General features: G+C 42.0%; 1 pseudogene; it reads left to right on the forward strand.

Moving 5' to 3' along the window:
• The first annotated feature begins 2,083 nt into the window (after window positions 1-2,083).
• On the forward strand, window positions 2,084-4,804 carry LOC104656596 (annotated as a pseudogene).
• Window positions 4,805-5,767: the final 963 nt, after the last annotated feature.

A 5,767-nucleotide genomic window follows, 5' to 3' on the forward strand; every position in this document is an offset into this window, starting at 1 on the left:
GCCATGTCAAATGATACCTTTATGGGAGACTTGTAACCCTCTCTCCCCAGTGAACTTCCCTTTCTCTAATACACTAAGGAAGAAATAGACTGGGCCACCCAACATGGGTATAAAGAAGAAACCAATAGATGGTACAGATTGGAAGAATTTTTCTATCTACCTCCCAATGGAAAGCCTCCCAGTGAAATCCTTCCATTGGGAGGTAGATGGAGAAATTGAAAGAGAGATGAAGAAATTGGCAGGTTGATGGAGAAAAGTGTGGGGAATCTTGGTTGATGGCAGAATTGGTTGTGGGTGTATGTTTGGTAAGTTTATTGGTTACGGTCTACAGTGAGAGTCACACTGCAAACTGTACTGAGAAGAGCCCCTACATCTATTCCATTTTCTTCTCAGCCATAATGCAAATAGGGGCTATTCCCATTAAAGTGATATTAGAAAAGATGGGTCCAAAAATGGAACCTCCCAATAGAAAGTCATCAAGAGTTTTTATAACTTCTGCCACCTTGCAAAGGACAGTCTAGGGCAAATTTGTAAATAAGCGTTCAGAGAGAAGGGACTAAACAAAACTATTCAACAGGTTTGTCAAGTCTATACCCTGTGTACCATAAATAATTCCCACAGAGGGAAGCCCCCTCCATTAATAAGTCCAATCCAGAGGAGAGGTACATACCCTGGGGAGGACTGGCAAATGGACTTCACTCATCTCCCTGCAGGCTTCAGCTATAAGTACCTCTTGGTCTGTGTAAATACCTTCACAAAAAGGGTAGAAGCCTGCCGCACAGGGACTGAGAATGCACAGGAGGTAGCTAAATTCCTCCTAAAGGAACACATTCCCTGGTTTGAGATACCCAGGTCATTGCAAAGTGACAATGGTTCATTCTTTATTTCCCAAGTAACTCAACAGGTTAGTAGGGCCCTTAGTAGGCATAAAGTGGTAACTTCACTTCGCCTGGCAATTGCAATCTTCAGGAAAAGTGGAAGGAACTAAACAAACCCTCAAACACATCCTCAATAAACTCTGTCAGAAAACAGCACAGCCACGGGTGGACCTCTTACTGTTAGCCCTCCTTCAGAACCATATTGTCCCTCAGACTCCCTTGCAATTAAGCCCCTTTGAGGCCTTATATGGTAGGCCTTCCTATATTTGGACTTACTACTAGATGAAAAAACTGCCAAAATCACCCACCATGTCTCTTCTTTAGCAGGCTTCCAACAGGCTTTCCAGCAATTTTGGCTACAAAGAAACCCAAAATCAGAAGGGGAAAAAATACCAGCCTCTGTATCCTCCAGGCTCACTAGTTCTCATTAAAGCTTGGAGGGATGAAGCTCTGAATTCCCAACTAACTCCAGTGTGAAGGGGCCTCTTCACCCCCAGAGCCATTAAAGTACCAGAGATTGTCAGTTGGATACATCACACCTTAGTGAAGCCATGGAAAGGCCCCGAAACACCAGATTGGGAAGCAATGTCAGCTCCAGAACACACTTGCGAGGCACTGGAAAATCTGTAATTCCTCTTTAAGTGAAAGATAAGTAATGACCCTCATCGTTCTTTCTCCTCAGAGTAAGAAGATCTTAGCATTAGAAATCTTACTCACAATTACTCTGATTATTATCACTATTTTAACCCTAACTTGTACACCACTAGGCATTCCGGTGGCAGCTTTCTTTGTGACCAGTTTCTCTCTTCACAGTTGCCTTAGGTTGCCATGGGCACACTCCTGCTGGTTCTCAATCTCACCCCTTTACTAGCAGCACACTACCATCCTGATTTCCCATTATTGGAAAAACCTCAGTAATTGCTCCAAAGCACAGGATCCCCTTACTCCACCAATTGCTGGTTATGTACTAGCTCTTCTGCTAAAACACCAGGGAGAGCTTATCCAGCCTCACCAAGAGATTGGACAAGTATAGAGGGAGAACTGCATATTTTCTATCAATGGGAGGCTAATGGGAGATGTTCGGGCCTGCAAATAACCTTCTTGCAAAAGTAAAGCAAGATTTCCCTGGTATCTGCAGGGAACCTCCCAATTTTTGATCCATCTTTTCTAATATCACTTTAATGGGACTAGCCCCTATTTGCGTTATGGCCAAGAAAAATGAAATGGATATTGGGACTCTTCCCAGTACAGTTTGTTACTCTCACCATAAATCCTAAGCAACAAACTTACCAAACATATATCCACACCTAATTCTACCATCACACAAAATTTCACAAACCTTCAAATATTAACTTTCCTCTGGGAACTTTGCTAGATAAATCCACCCAGTTTTGCCAGGGACACCCAAGCTCCTTCAGTAGTCAAAATTTCTCGTTCCGGCCTGCTGATACAACCAATGCCTACAAATTACCAACCTCAGCTCTACAGAAGAATGGGTTCTATTGGACCAAACTCAAAATTCTCTTTCTTAGGAAAATAAAACCAAGGGAACTAAACAGAACCAAAGCCCATGCACATAAGTCTTAGCAGGCATGACTATAGCCACCAACTACCTACGTGTGTTGGCAGCCTTGGCATGTCTTGGAGCTGTCCTCACCCCCTTGTTTCATTTTTACATCTCTACTTATCTTAAAACCCAAGGAGCCTTCTATATTTGTGGCCAGTCAGTTCACCAGTGCCTCCCCACTAACTGGACTGGAACTTGTACCATAGGCTATGTATCCCTAGACATCTTCATAGTACCTGACAATCTCTCTCTTCCGGCGCCAATCTACAGGCATTCCATCTTTCCCAGGATGAGGAGGGCTATCCAATTAATTCTCCTTCTCACAGGACTTGGTTTTATAGCCAGTATGGGAACCAGAATTGCCAGAATCACAAAAGCCTCCTTGACCCATAGCCAGCCCTCAAGGGAAATAGCCAAGAACATTGATGCCATGGCTGAAACTTTAACAACTGTGCAAGAGCAAATTGAGTCTTTAGCAGTTATAGTCCTCCAAAATGATCAGGCATTAGATAAGTTAACAGCAGCACAGAGAGGAATTTGTTTAGCCTTAGATGAAAGATGTTGCTTATGGGTAAATCAGTCAGGAAAAGTACAATATCAGACAACTCCTAAATGGAGCCTCCTGTTTACTGGAACAAGCCTCTCCGGGTTGGTTAGATTTGGAAGGAACCTGGAAATGGTTCTCCTGAGTTATTTGCCTTTTAGGCCCACTTGTTAGTCTCCCAGTTTTGCTCCGTTTGGGGCCATGTCTTCTAAATCTAGCAACCTGATTTGTCTCCTCACACCTTCAGGCCATCAGGCTTCAGATGATCCTCAGTGAGAGATACCATCCTCTCAATATTCAAGAGTCACACTTCTGTCTCCACTGCTCTGTGTCCTCAGCTCCTAGAGGCCCAGTCTCTGTGGCCCTGTTACCTTCATGTATTGGAAGATCCACAATTAAGATGCCAGGACTCCCCGGAAGCCAAAAATGAGTCTCACTCTGTTGCCCAGGCTGGAGTGTAGTGGTGTGATGTTGGCTCACTGCAACTGCTGTCTCCTGGGTTCAAGCGATTCTCCTGCTTTAGCCTCCTGAGTAGCTGGGATTACAAGTGTGCACCACCACACGTGGGTCAGAAAACCTGGGAAAAACACAGGCTCTTCCACTTACTGGATATTTTGGCAAAATATCCTCCTTCTTTGGCCAAAAACGTTGACATTATTGATAAGCTTGTTAGAAATTCAAAAAATTAGACTTTATTCCAGATCTTCTGGGAAAAAACCCTGTGTAACAAGGGGCCATTGTAATTCAGAGACGTGGCCATTGTGGCCATAGAATAGTCTCTGGAGGAGTGGCATTGCCTGGACACTGCACAGCGGAATTTATATAGGGATGTGATGTTAGAGAACTACAGAAACCTGGTCTTCCTTGATATTTTTGTCTTAAAGCCAGACCTCATCACCTGTCTGGAGCAAGGAAAAAAACCTGACTATGAAGAGACATGAGATGGTAGCCAACCCCTCAGTTTTGTGTTCTCATTTTACCCAAGATCTTTAGCCACAGCAGAGCATAAAAGATTCTTTCCAAAAACTGATACTGAGAAGATACGAAAAATGTGGACATGACAACTTACAGTTAAAAAAAGGCTGTGAAAGTGTAGATGTGTGTAAGGTGCACAAAAGAGGCTATAATGGACTTAACCAATGTTTGACAACTACCCAGAGCAAAATATTTCAATGTGATAAATATGTGAAAGTCTTTCATCAATTTTCAAATTCAAACAGACATAAGATAAGACATACTGGAAAAAAACTTGTCAAATGTATAGAATGTGGCAAAGTTTTCAACCAGTCCTCAAACCTTACTACACATAAGAAAACTCATACCGGAGAGAAGCCCTACAAACGTGAAGAATGTGGCAAAGCCTTCGAATGGTCCTCACATCTTACTACACATAAGATGATTCATACTGGAGAGAAACCCTACAAATGTGAAGACTGTGGTAAAGCCTTTAACTGCTCCTCTAACCTTGCTACACATAAGAAAATTCATACTGAAGAGAAACCCTACAAATGTGAAGGATGTGGCAGGGCCTTTAAGCACTTCTCTTCCCTTACTACACATAAGATAATTCATACTGGAGAGAAACCCTACAAATGTGAAGGCTGTGGCAAAGCCTTTAACTGCTCCTCTAACCTTATTACACATAAGAAAATTCATACTGGAGAGAAACCCTACAAATGTGAAGAAAGTGGCAAAGCCTTCAACTGGTCCTCTATGCTTATTACACATAGAATAATTAATACTGGAGAGAAACCGTACAAGTGTGAAGGATGTGGCAAAGCTTTTAACCAGTCCCACAACTTTTTCTTCACATAAGAAAATTCACACTGGAGGGAAACTACACAAGTGCGATAAATGTGGCAAAGCCTTTATTTCCTCCTCAAACCTTAATAGACAAAATTCATATGGGAGAGAAACCCTACAAATGGGAAAATGTGCAAAGCCTTTAAGCACTCCTCTACCCTTACGAGACATAAGATAATTCTTACTGGAGAGAGACCCTATGAGTTTGATGAATGTGGGAAAGCCTTTAACCAGCTATCAACTTTTACTAAATATGAGAATTTATATTATATGGAACATAAACCCTACAAATATAAAGAACGTAACAAAGCTTTTAGGAAGTTCTCAACCCTTATTATACATAATTCATACTGGACAGAAATCCTACAAGTGTGAAGGATGTGGCAAAGCCTATAACAGGTTTTCAATTCTTTTTTTGTTTTGTTTTGTTTGGTTTTGTTTTGTTTTTGAGATTAAGTTTCACTCTTGTCATCCAAGCTGGAGTACAATGCCACGATCTTAGCTCACTGCAAACTCTGCCTCCTAGGTTCAAGCCATTCTCTTCCCTCAGCTTCCCTAGTAGCTGAGATTACAACTGCCTACCACCATGCACAGCTAATTTTTTTATTTTTAGTAGAGACACACGATTTTGCCATGTTTGCCAGGCTGGCCTTGAACTCCTGACCTCAGGTGATCCACCTGCTTTGACCTCCTATAGTGCTGGGATTATAGGCGTGAGCCACGATGCCCAGCCACAAGTTCTCAATTCTTAAGAGACGTGGTGATAATTCATACTGAAGAGGAACTCTACAAACCTAAGAAATGTGACTGACAGTGTTTTTACCAACACCTCCAACTTCTCTATACATAAAAATAATTATACTAGTGTGAAACCCTAGAGATATATAAAATGTGACAAAGCCTTTATATGGTTGCCACACTTGATTGTAGGTAAGATAATTCATACTGGCAAAACTCCTACAAGTGTGAAAAATG

Source organism: Rhinopithecus roxellana, chromosome 6 (genome assembly GCF_007565055.1).
Source record: "Rhinopithecus roxellana isolate Shanxi Qingling chromosome 6, ASM756505v1, whole genome shotgun sequence".
Lineage (NCBI taxonomy): Eukaryota > Metazoa > Chordata > Mammalia > Primates > Cercopithecidae > Rhinopithecus > Rhinopithecus roxellana.